At 37.2% G+C, this 13987-nt stretch overlaps 1 protein-coding gene across 2 annotated transcripts in view; it reads right to left on the bottom strand.

Annotated features, from left to right (window-relative positions):
- Positions 1-13987, bottom strand: part of TRPC4 (transient receptor potential cation channel subfamily C member 4) — a 208202-nt gene that overhangs the window by 167280 nt on the left and 26935 nt on the right. The gene's annotated exons all lie outside the window — the stretch shown is intronic.

Raw genomic sequence — 13987 nt, 5'->3', positions numbered from 1 at the left:
CTGCTTCAGGACAGCTGGAAATCTTTATTCCTCCATGTGCTGGTTGGAGGATTCAAAAAAAAAAAAAGATTTATTACAGCTTATTCTGTATGAGATCAAGACTATTTTGCAAGCTGAGGATATGTCAAATAAAACACAGTTCCAATGGGTGAATTTTTTATGACCTGTAAATTATATCTCAGTAGAACTGTTAAAGCAACAGCAAGAAATCCCTGACCTCAGGGAAAATGCTATCATATGGAAAAGGAGCTCTGTCCATAACCAACAGTAAATACCACTGTGGTAAATTCTCCAGGACAGATTATAGATTTATGCAATTATTTCCTTGGGATTCAGAAGAGAAAGGCATTATTGTAGGTGTGTCATGGGAGGGCACAGAGATAGTTTCTAGAGGAGATAGCCTTCTACCTAAATATTTGAGTAGTTATTTCCCCAGTGACTATATAGGAGCAAAGAATTCTAGGAAGAAGAAGCAAAGTTTTTAACGGCATGGAGAGAAGAAAGAACTTCCCATTCTATTCTAGTTTCCACTCCTAGAATAAGTGGTCACATTTTTACACAATGACTTACCTATTATGTCTTTTAGAATTTTCGCCCAATTTTGTTCTAAATCACTTGGTCACCCTTATTATTTCCTATCAAATACTATTCTTTTAAGTGATTGTATAAATTTGGTAATATGAAAGAACTATACAAAGTCACAGGAAAAGACAAGTTTCTGTGGCTCAGTTTAAAAACTTCTTCAAGGTCACACAATCACTAAGTATTACATCCAGAAAATGGGTCAAAAGGATGAGCAACAAGGGGTGTCTGGGTGGCTCATTCGATTAAGCATCTGCCTTCAGCTAAGGTCATGATCTCAGGGGCCTGGGATCAAGCCCCATGTCATTAGGCTCCCTGGTCAACGAGGAGTCTGCTTCTTCCTCTGCCCTTCTGTCCCTCTTACCTACTTGTGCTCTTGTGCTCACTTTCTCTCCCTCAAATATACAAATAAAATATTAAAAAAAAAAAAAGAGCAATGAAAATACTAACCGTTTCAGTGGCAAATCAGAGCCAGACATAGTAAACACCCTCAGGCTAGATTCTATCCCACATTCCCAACCAATTTTTGCTCTAGGCAGGTAAGAGCTAGAGTTCTTTTAGGCTGCTTCTGAATGAAGCTGGTCCCTTCATGTGCTTAGGAATTTTGTTTTTGCCTTTTTACTTAGATCTCCAGAGATAAGACTCTATCTGAAACCCCAGTCCCTTGAAACTACAAAACAATATAGCAACAAAAACAATAGTAGTTACAGAACACTGTACATACCAAGCACTATCCTAAGCTTTAGTGTATGAAGTCAATTAATTCTTAGGAAACCCATTTGGGGGGGGGGGGCAGGCCCAGTGGCTCAGCAGTTTAGCCCTGCCTTCAGCCCAGGGTGTGATCTTGGAGACCCGGGATCAAGTCCCCATCAGGCTCTCTACATGGTGCCTGCTTCTCCCTCTCCCTCTGCCTCTCTCTCTCTCTGTGTCTCTCCTGAATAAATAAAATCTTAAAAAAAAAAAAAAAAAAAAAAAGGAAACCTATTGGGGTGAACACTATTACTAGTGCCCCTTGGGATGGATACTGAAATAAAATAACCTGACAAAATCACAAAGGCTTGATAATGTGTTCCTGATCTTATGCTTTTTCCTTATCCTATATTCCACATTTTGCCTTTGCTCTGCTATTGAATGGCCATTCAGTTTCTCAGCAGCTTTTATCAGGCTCCCAAATTCTCCAGTTATTGCATTACCAGTGTGGTGAGTGGATCTCCTAATTCTGAACCTCAGTTCCCTCATAACTAGCTCTCAGAGAATTCTTTTGAGTCCTTACTAACACTAATGGATCTTCCCTAATGTTAGTCAGTCCCTCTAGTCTTAAGCTTCTTTGCAAATTCAGTCTTGGCTGTGGTACTGACTGGTACTCAAGGTAATGGAATCCTATATGCCACACTTCCATTGAATTTTCACTTGCTAAGGAGTATTTCCAGTTCACAGATGCCTGTTCAGTTGTATCTAAGAAAAAGACCCATGGCAGGTTCTAGGCACCTAATCTCTTCCTTCCTACTGTCTCTAGTCTCAGCCTCTCAGGCAACCTGGTTCAATTCACTATAGACCCAACCAAGGAAAGATACCATAATTCAGTCCTTTATTCATTGTTACAAGAGAGAGGAGTGTCAATAATGTATCCTATATACTGAGAAGGTACTTTAATACAGAAAGAGCAAGCCACTCCATACTGCTTACACTCCATACCGTTTACATAGAGTTTTATTCTGTTTTACTGACAGGGGCAATGGGTGGGTGGAAGATCCAGGGCCCTGCACACTGCTCTCTGCCCCTATTCTCCCTCTAGTCCGACCTTAATCCCCAGGTTTGGTGGAGTGGGGGACATGACAGTGAGGTCACGAGGTTGTTATCTCAAGTGGGGCCCTCTGTACACCAGTAGAGAGAACAAGAAGATGGAAGGCCAAAAATGGAGTCAGTGTTGTTAGCACTCTTACATCATGTAAGATGTAGCAGTGATAAATAATTAAGAATGGATTTCACTCTCAATGTTAATTTGAGCTCGGAAGGTTAAAGCTCAGTAGCACTGTGAGGCATGACAATTCTTACTTCCTTTACTATTTCTGGATAGTAACTCAGATTGAATATTTAACATTCTACAAGCACCCTATAGCTACCAGAAAAGTAGAAAGTATAAATATTGTCAAATGCAATCTCTTCCTTTTGTCTTGAACTTTTAAATTTTTTACCCAATCTTTTCATGTCCTTAGAATTAACCAAGTTTATTTCTATACTGAACTCAAACATCGGTTATGCAAATCAAAGGCAAATTGGTTTTTTTAAACTAGAATGCTTAGAATACTCTTCATAAAGGTTCATTATGCACAAGGAATTTAGCATCTTCTAAATACCTCCAACAAGTATAGTAATTACCATAGCAACTTAAAAGATTAAATTTATTTGGCAAAGCAGTTTTTCCAGGTTTTTTGGTCATTGTCCAAATTTATGATAGATTTGCTGTCCAGAGAACTGTGTTACTTTGTACATTAGTCCTATGACATTGTGATCATTTTTAATGATATAAAACTGTGTTATGGCTTTTAAATATTTATCCTAGAAGTTCATCACTTCAATATATTGGAATTGAAATATATAAGACTAACTTAAAACCACTTTTATTAGCAGGAAGGTTAACATTTTCTTTTAAATTCAATTAGCGATATACTTTGGATGTTTAACAGATATGATAGGGATATTTACATAACTGGCACAGCTTATTTTCCATCAGATCTTCATTTAAGCTTTAATTAAATAAAAAGTTTTATTTAAGTCAGGTCTCCTGTTATTCTAAGAGTTGGCCTAAACTAATTGAAAATATTGATTCAAGAAATGAGAACATGCTATTGACAATTTCATCAAATCCTCCATTTGACTCTGGCTCCATCACAAACAGCCTTTGGATCTCTGCTAACTTTTTCTGCTTCTTGGGGACCTGGCTGCATTAAAGAAAACTGAGGATTTAGACTACCAAGATCTACTCTGTAATAGATATGATCCCACATCCCCCTTCAAGTAAAACAGTGGCTGCTGATTCATTGAAATCATCATGAAAAGGAAGCTAAGGGTTGATATTTTAGTTGTGAATTTTCCATTTTCCATTCAAAATTAGAATTCAAAATCGCCATGATACTAAAAACCTTGCAGTCTATGAGCTGACCGAACATTTAGATAAAAAATGAAAAAAAATATTTCCATCAAACATTTTTTCTACATAGTATCAGAAATTGGAATACCTGTAACTATTGCTTTTCTTACTTTGAATCAGATGTTTGACACATTATAATTACAGCTCTCTGACACTGAAACCTTCCTCTTAAACTCAGATTAGCCATTTCCTCTCCCAGAGACTTAGTCTATCAGTCAACAAAGATGATATTGCTCACATGCAGGGTTATTGGCATGTAGATATCATATGATATACAACAAGTGGCTAATATACAGGTATTCATTTGATGATGATTATACTTAATTTTACTGAATTTCTACCTGGCCAAATTGCTAGATGTAAACTCATGAAAAAATCTTGTCAATATCTTATTTGTTTAAATTGTACTTAAATTTCCTTAAATTAAGACAAAAGTAAATTGGCACATTTATTCCATGACACACATAATAAAATTGAAATGAACTGTGTATAGTCTTATTTTTTAATGCAAGAAATATTTGTTAATTTTATAAAATTAATTTTCGGACTATTAGAGAGATGTTGATCAGCTAGGTTCAGAGTTTATGAGAGAACCAATTTCTAATAATCTGTTATCATCCCATTCATTTAATATTTATGTCAACTTCAATTTTATAGGATTGGGGAAGTATAACCGTGTCTTATAAAATTGATGGGGATATGAATGAATTACTTTTACTTGAGGTATTCTCCAAGATACAACATATATAGATGGGTAGATAGATAGGCTTAAGACCTATTAAGAGGGATCCCTGGGTGGCGCAGCGGTTTGGCGCCTGCCTTTGGCCCAGGGTGCGATCCTGGAGACCCGGGATCAAGTCCCACATCGGGCTCCCGGTGCGTGGAGCCTGCTTCTCCCTCTGCCTGTGTCTCTGCATCTCTCTCTCTCTCTCTGTGACTATCATGAATAAATAAATAAAATCTTTAAAAAAAAAAAAAAAGACCTATTAAGATAAAATATATACATCTGTGAAGAAATGCATTTTTACCAATTACTTCAGATGGTAATAAAAACAGAAAAGGACACTAAATAAGAATAATTATCATAGTATAAACCAGTGTAAATAAGAAAATTATGAAACACTTGACTTTATGACATAAATTAATATGAATTTCATAAATCTATTATTTAAAGTAAAGAGTCCCATAAGTAGAGTACTTCCCTTCTATTCAATGGCTTTATCTTTTTAAAAAAGATTTATTTAGTTATTTGAAAGAGGGAGAGAGTGCATGCAGGAGTGGGGGGAGGGGTAGAGGAAGAGAATCTCAAGCGAACTCCCCACTGAGCATGGAGCCTGACATGGGGCTCTATCCTACCACCCATGAGATCATGACCTGAGCTGAAAACCAAGAGTCTGATGCTCAACTGGCTGAGGCAGCCAGGTACCCCTGGCCTGATTTTCTTTTAAGCTAAAAATCAATCAAATCTTTTAAAGAAAATAAAAATGTTCAATGTTTCAAATTTATGAAGAGTAATCAATACTACTAAATCATATATATATAATGGCAAGCAACTGATTTCACCACACTTCAACTGATCAAGCATTTTATCATCTTTCTTTTGATAGTAAATATTTGGAAGAACATCTGTCTAAGCTTGAAGTCAGTCCAAATCTTATTCATGCCATAAAGAAGCAATATGCTTTAAATGTAAACATAGGGGCAGCCCCGGCAGCGCAGCGGTTTAGCGCCGCCTGCAGCCCAGGGTGTGATCCTGGAGCCCCAGGTTCGAGTCCCACGTCAGGCTCCCTGCATGGAGCCTGCTTCTCCCTCTGCCTGTGTCTCTGCCTCTCTCTATCTCTCTCTCTCTGTGTCTCAAATAAATAAATAAAATCTTAAAAAAAATGTAAACATAGTTATTGTTAATATAGAATATAACAGAACATTTTTTCTAAAACTATTTTTCCTAGATAGGGAAGCACCTCCATCATAGCAAATATTGTAAAAAGTGGGTGTTCCTCTCCTCTAGCAGAAGATCCTATGTCAGCTACCCTAAAAAATAGTGTAAAATTTCTCACAGAATAGCCAGAATGAGTAAAAAGATCATAGTAAATAGGTGTTCTACTAAATCACCCTTCACACGCTACTAGCTACAAGTGGGAACCACAATTTATATTGGATACTTAATGATCACTTTATATTGGGTTTGTAAGATAATTACTTATACATTACATGAAATGAAATTATGGCTTAATTACACTTTCTAATAAGTTAAGAAAAAACATGAATCTTTTATTCCAATATCCCATTATTAAATATAGTAACAAACTCAGATACTTAGAAATATTATTTCTAAGTTATATATTCTCTTATGTATTCATCCATGAAAACTTTATTTTTATATTATTTTTGAGAGGCAGAAAGTGGGGGTAGGGACAGAGGGAGAGGGAGAGAGAGAATCTAAAGCAGGCTCTGTGCCAAGCACAGAGCTCAATGTGGGGCTCAATCTCACAACCTTATGATCACAACCTGAGCCAAAATCAAGAGTCAGACATTTAACCAACTGAGCCACCCAGGAGTCCCTCCATGGAAACATTATTGAAGCTTTACTGTCTTTGGGCACTAAGCTGAGAATTAAAAAAAATAAAGAAACAGTTGAAGGAGATAAGATATTTGCAAATCACATACCCAATAAAGGGTTAGTATTCAAAATATATAAAGAACTTACTCAACACCACAAAACCACAAATAATCCAATTTTAAAAAGGACAGAAAACACAAATACATATTTTTTTCCAAAGAAGACATTCAGATGGCCAAAAGACACATGAAAAATGTTCAACATGGGACGCCTAGGTGGCTCAGCAGTTGAGCATCTGCCTTTGGCTTAGGTTGTGATTCTGGAGTGCCAAGATCGAGTTCCCCAACAGACTCCCTGCATGGAGTCTGCTTCTCCCTGTGCCTATGTCTCTGCCTCTCTCTCTCTCTCGGTCTCTCTCTCTCTGTCTCTCATGAATAAATAAAATAAAATCTTAAAAAAAAAAAAAAAAAGAAAAACGCTCAACATCACTGAGCATTAAGGAAATGCAAATCAAAACTACAGTGAGGTATCATCTCACACTCCCAGAATGGCCAAAATCAAAACCACAAGAAACAAGTTTTGGTGAGGATGTGAGGTAAAAAGAACTTTCATGTACTACTGGTGGGATTGCAAACTGTTACAGCCACTGTTGAATACAGTATGGAGGTCCCTGGGACACCTGGGTGGCTTAGGGGTTAATCATCTGCCTTCAGCTCAGGGCATGATCTTGGAGTCCCAGGATCGAGTCCCACATTGGGCTCCCTGCATGGAGCTTGCTTCTCCCTCTGCTTATGTCTCTGCCTCTCTCTCTCTGTGTCTGTCATGAATAAATAAATAAAATCTTTAAAAAAAAAAAAAAACAACAGTATGGAGGTCCCTGAAAAAGTTAAAAATACAATTATCATATGATCTAAATACTGGGTATTTACCCAAAAATATGAAAACACTAATTTGAAAAGATATATGCACCCCTGTGTTTATTAAAGCATTAGTTACAATAGCTAAATTATAAAAGCAGCCATTGATGAATAAATGGATAAAGAAGTGGTGATACACACACACATACACGCACACAATGGAATATTACTCAGCTATAAAAAAATAATGAAATCTTGCCATTTGTGACAACACTGATGGAACTAGAGTGTAATGCTGAGTACATAAGTTAACTAGTGAAAGACAAACACCATATGATTGCACTCATATGTGGAATTTAAGAAAAGAAATGAACAAAGAAAAAGAGAAACAAGCCAAAAAAAAAAAAAAACCAGACACTTACCTATAGAAAACAAGCTGATGGTTACCAGAGGGGAAGTTGGTAGGGAGATGAGGGAAATAGGTAAAGGGGATAAAGTACACTTATCATGATGAGCACTGAATACTGTATAGATTTGTTGAATCACCATATTGTGCACATAAAACTAATAAAATTGTGTGTTCATCATACCAAGTTTAATATATATATGCACATATATATATATTGGAGATACCTATACAGTTATATATAGAGATATAGATACTGAGATACGATTCTTCCTTTTAGGAAACTCATACTTTTAGCAAGATGGCAAGAAAATCACATAAAGTATCAGGTATAATATGATGAGTGTAAAAATATATTTAAAAAGACAAAAGGCTTATGGGTACTTGGAAAGCATCACAGAAAGGTAATATTTGGACTGCAATTTGAAGGATAAAAATGTATCAGGTAGGGAAAATATGGAAGTTCATTTTTGGAATATGGAAACAGTGAAAGGGTAGGATCATAAAAATCTCAAGTATACTTAGAGGAAATTATTTGGCTTGATCGAGTTCTGGAATTACAAATAAATCAAAGATGACAATGCTACAGCAATGTAATTTTCACTATAAAATACATTAATTAATTTATTCAAAAAGCTACTGGATGGGGATCCCTGGGTGGCTCAGCGGTTTGGCACCTGCCTTTGGCCCAGGGCGCGATCCTGGGGTCCCTGGATCGAGTCCCACATCGGGCTCCCGGTGCATGGAGCCTGCTTCTCCCTCCTCCTGTGTCTGCCTCTCTCTATGTCTATCATGAATGAATAAATCTTTAAAAAAAAAAAAGCTATTTGATGCCTAATCTGTGCTAGGAAGGGGATTTAAAACACTCCTTCTATTTTCTTTAACTTTTAATTTTGAAATAATTTTAGTTTTACAGAGTTGCCAAGACAGTACAGAGAGTTTCCCCAATGTCAATAACTGACATAGGTGTGATCTTTTACCAAATACAATAACCTTAGCAAAATACTACTAACTCTAGAGACTTGAATAGGATTTTACTTTTTTCCCTCCCTCTCCAATCTTATTTTCTTCCAGGATCCGTCTCATACTACCACACTGCACTTAGTCACTGTATCTCCTTAATCCAATCTGTAATAGTTTCTCAATTTTTCCTTATCTTTCATCCCCTTGATGTTTCTAAAGATTACTGGTCATGTGCTATGTAGAATGTCCCTCAACTTAGGTTTGTCTGCTCTTCCTCACGATGAAACTGGTATTACAGATTTGGGGAAAGAATGCCACAGAGGGGATGTGGCCATCTCATTGTGTCATTGCACAATATCAACACACCTTATTACTGACAATGTTAACCTTGATCACTCCATGAGATCATGCCTGCCAACTTTCTCCACTAAGGACATAAACAAAAAGAAGTGCTTGTGAGGTGTCATGCAGTAGTCATGGAGTACTGAATAAATTTGTAAAGTCCTACAGCCTAAAGAAACTTTTAAGTGTATGTTATAGAAAGAAACACATGTCAACAACTTTCACATACTGGCATTCTATTCTCAGGATGGACTCTTTGGAAGTTGTTCTCCTCCTGCCAAAGAAACCACTAAAATATTCCCAACAAATTTCAGAGGAAAAGAGTGGTCACAATATTCACACACTAAACAGATAAAGTAAAGAGACCAATGTGGGAAAAACAGAAACTCAGTATTTTAAAGAAAATGTACTGGGAGCTCCAGCACTGTCTATTTCTGTTCAATAACATGGCTATGAGAACAAAGTAGCTCAACTTGGTTATCTCCAACTCAACTTCATCAACTTGGTTATCACCACCTAAATTTCAAGCATCCCTTACTCTTGGAAGAATTTCCTGACCCTCCTCACTCCCAGAATCACAAGTTCAGGAAGGTTTTTCATTCCTGTTCCCTCCTGCTAAAGTCTCACACTTTTCTGAGCAAACAGGTTCTCTGAGCGTTTAAACCCTCCACTGTATTTACTGATTTTCTACCTCTCTCTCCCAACATACCTTTAATATATTCTCTTTAACACCAGGGACTGCTGTGCAGTGATCCCTATATTCCCACTACCTATCCTAAAAAAAAAAAAAAAAAAAAAGGTAGCTTTCTTTCATCAGGTAAATGAAGGAAGATTATGTGCTTGAGCCATACCCAAGAGCAGATGGAGATGAAGTATTCTTAGAAAACCTCTAGACAGGGCAGCCCGGGTGGCTCAGTGGTTTAGCGCCACCTTCAGCCCAGGGTGTGATCCCGGAGACCTGGGATCGAGTCCCACGTCGGGCCCCCTGCATGGAGCCTGCTTCTCCTTCTACCTGTCTCTGCCTCTGTGTGTGTGTGTGTGTGTGTGTGTGTGTGTATCTCATGAATAAATAAATAAAATCTTAAAAAAAAAAAAAAGAAAGAAAACCTCTAGACAAAGAGGAGACTATTGGGTATATTTGTGCGGAACACTAAGGTAGATAAATGATAAATAATTGTCAGAAGCAAATCTCAATTTCACCAGAAATATTGAACTTTGTTACATTTATTAAAGACTTACCAATTTTTTAGTTAAAAGTTATTGAATGCTAAAAACAAATACATATTTTATATTTTTACAGTCTTAAATATATAAATGAGCTTAGTAAAGTATATAACTCATGCAATTCTTCTTCCATAATGCATAGTAATTCTCAACTCATCTTTTAAGAAAATCTCAACAAAAGAATCTCCCTCGTGCTGGATAAGGTGGACCTCCCAGAAAACATCTGTTGTGCCCAAGATTGCGAATCCCAGAAACCACCAAGGAGCCGACACCGATGCAAGTGCACGGGGGTTTATTTACAAACTCGAGCTTGGGTCCAAGTGTACCTGACACAGCTGGAGCAGGGACTTGGACCCCAAAGTAGGTTACAGCTGGGTTTTTTATAGACTGGTCTAGGGACTTTCAGAAGGGGTGGAGGAATTTCTCAAGTCCTGTTTACATTCTGATATGGGGCTTTCAAGGGCATTGAGCTCTGTGCTCATTCTAATATGGGAATTTCTACCACGGGTGTGGGCTCTGTTGTGTTTCTGATATGGGATTCCCTTCCAAGGACATTGAGGACATTCTGCAGTTTTTCCCGTAAAGTTCAGCTCTTATTCACAGGGGCCTAAGATGGCTGTACTTGTGCTAATGCTAAACTTGAGGTGGGATGGCCTTAATCGTCCATCTTAGAGCCCAGTATGGACCAAGCATGTAAGTAGTTCCTCTTACAAGGTCCTATGTGACAAAGGCCTTTGCATTTAAGGGAGTTGTACACTGTAGGAGCACATATAAGGCAGAGATTAATATTTTCCCCTCTGAGGCTTAAAGAGCTTCACAGCAAAGGGATAGGTACTATTCTGACAAATAGATAACTATGGGGAAGGTATTCTGTAAATAAGAAAAATTCTCTGCCAATTTATTGACAATTCATTTTTTTATGTATGTAATTCAATACACATGCACTACATAGGTAGTAGGTGAGACCGTAGAGCTTGCTAAGGATCCTAGGGTAAGTCAGTCAGATCTGGCCACTGCCTTTATGGAACTTGTATCTCATGATGGGGAGATAAGACAAACATAACAAGATAAGCACGAAGTGCAACAGGAAGCACAGACAAATAAAATTGGAGACATGATACCTAGCACCTGAGTGACTACTTCAGCCCCATTACTGTATTGGGGGACATTCATTGGGCTCTGAATGATGCGAGGAGTGTGCCTTGGAAAGATCAAAGGGAACAGCAACAGCTACCAGATGAAAGAAGCAGAGCCCAGGCTCCAAGGCTGGAAGGAGCCTGGCTTGCTCCTTCTGGGAAGGTCAGTGTTGCTGGAGCACTGAGAGAAAGAGCTGAGATGTGTACAAGAAGGCATTAAAAAGGCCACCAAGATACACATCTTGTTAGTGCTGGACTTCCAAGATCTTCTAGCTAATTGAGAACCACAACCTAGAGCTACAAAATCAGAGCAGGCACAGAATTGTCTGGAAAGTAAAATCCAAATAGTAAGATTCTGGATGTCTTAAGAAACTGTGTACCAGGGAGTAGGGGCTATACTGAAGTGGAGAGCTGATTAGAATGTCCAGAGAGGAATGACAGTAAAAAAAGCAGACATTCACTGGCTACTTGGTATGTTGCAGGCCTCTGCCATGTGCTTAATACCCATGATGCCACTTTATTCTCACACCAACTCCAAGAGGAAGAAACATTATTATTATACTTTATAGAAGCACAGGGAGATTAAGCTTTTACCCTCAGGCCATATACTCAGTAAGTGGTAGTTCTCTAAAGTACTAAGTATGAATACTAAGGTATGCATCCAGGTACTCTGGCACCAGACCCTGCTCATTTTACTCCTGCATTGTTTTGCTTTTCAATACAAATTGAAAAGAAGTGTGAAAAATGGATATTGATTCTTACATATATATAAAAAAGAAATTATGACTGATTTATGAAGTCATCACCTTTATTGAGAAATATCAACTAAAAAAGGTTTATGTTGTACTTTATAGGTTACAACTCGCTTTTAGATTTCTTCAAATTTCACTTTGTGCATCTATAATAACAATGAAGTACCCAAATATTTTAAAAAGCACGTGATATAATATTTGGTGATTTGAAAAGAACTGTAATAGGCAAGGTGAATAGCAAAAGCAGGTATAATTCTAATACATATATAATGTTTTGCTCTTTCAAAGTGCTTTCACATATATGAATGCTCCTAGCAATCCCAGGAGAAAGGATATCCATTTTAGAGGTGAGGAAACAAGTCTGGGAGTTAATGTGTCCAAATGACTCCACACATAAAGACACGTAAAAGATAATTAAACTATTTCTATGAAGGGACATGTCTTAACTAAGAATTGTGTTAACAAAGTGTAAGTGAAAAATTAATTACATACGATTCTTAATTGTCAAAAAAATGCTTTGATAATCTCAAACTGTTGATATTTTATTTTCATACGGCATATTTTAAATATATCATAAATAGATCAGAGAATTTCAGATCTGGAAAGTCCTATACCGACCTTCTTATCTAACTCCCTAAGAATACCCTTGTGTGAAAGAATTCAGATTTCTAACACAGTTGCTACTGGAAACATTTTATACTATTTTATTATATGAACTAATGAATAGTACTGATTCGTACTTGTTCTACAGGTAGGAAATATCATCTTGGGGTTTGTATAACTTAATATTATGAACTCTGGTAATTTTATAACTCAGTATTACGAACTCTGGCAATGCAAACTCTAGCAATGCTATAGGCCACCTATTTTACATCAATGGCAAATTATACATCCACTTATACAATGAACTAAACATTTCTTCACTGCTGCTGCCATGTTTTATGTAACTTTGTCTCCTTTCAGTAGAGCCTTCAGTGGAGGATTCTGGAGTTGGTAAAACCTCTATTTCTTTAAATATAAGTCCATAATTTTTTTTTCATTTACAGTAAGGACGCCTATGTATAGAAAGAACACCAACAGACACCAGGTTTTAGTGCCTGGTTGGAGAGGGACTTTTCTCTCAAGAGTATCTAACCATGAGATTTTGTTCTTTTGAAAGGTATGTTTTGCACTAGTTTGGAAGATTATGCTTTTTTAGTTGGAAGTCTGGATAGCAGTACAGTAGTCTGATTACTACTAAATATATCCAAAATTCTGAAACCTATAGCTTAAAATTTGCTAACAAGGACTTTGCATTGTATATTTTATAATGAATATCATGACAACTCAGAAGAGGAAAACTAATGTCAACTCAAGTGCTCAAGGAATGAATTTTTCAGGTATTTCTTGTGTGTAAAAGTTCTTGACGTCCTTAGTTGTGACCGATTCCACTCTTTTAAATGCTATCTTACTGAGAAATAAGAAGTTTTTTCTTGAGATCAAGTTGAACGTATTTCTAAGTAAAATTGGGAAGAATCAGAAATGTTCCTGAAACAAGGGGAGGGTAAGGATAAGGGAAAGCCAGAGAGACAGGGCAAATGCATAATTTACACTGGGAAAGTAGAAGTTTTATAGAAAGAATGATGCCTTTATCGAGTTTGATGAGTTCAGTTATAAGCCTAATGGAAATTTATCTGGACAAAAGACCTTCTAAATAGAAAACAGGTTTGGGCTGCCTGGGTGGCTCAGCAGTTGAGTGCCTGCCTTCGGCCTGGGGCATGATCCTGCAGTCCTGGAAGGTGCCGGGACTGAGTCCCACATCGGGCTCCCCACATGGAGCCTGCTTCTCCCCCTCTGCCTATGTCTCTGTCTCTGTGTCTCTCATAAATAAATAAATAAATACATAAATACATAAATACATAAATAAATACATAAAAAATAGAAAATAGGTTAAAATTCTGAAGAAGATACCAGAGGAGTCAACCATACACTTCTGAGTATCAAAACAATTAAGAATATCAAAACTCAGAGTTAA

This window comes from Canis lupus, chromosome 24 (assembly GCF_048164855.1).
Source record: "Canis lupus baileyi chromosome 24, mCanLup2.hap1, whole genome shotgun sequence".
NCBI classification, from domain to species: Eukaryota; Metazoa; Chordata; class Mammalia; order Carnivora; family Canidae; genus Canis; species Canis lupus.
Note: the sequence above shows the minus strand (reverse complement) of the source record. Positions and strands in the feature narration are given on the sequence as shown.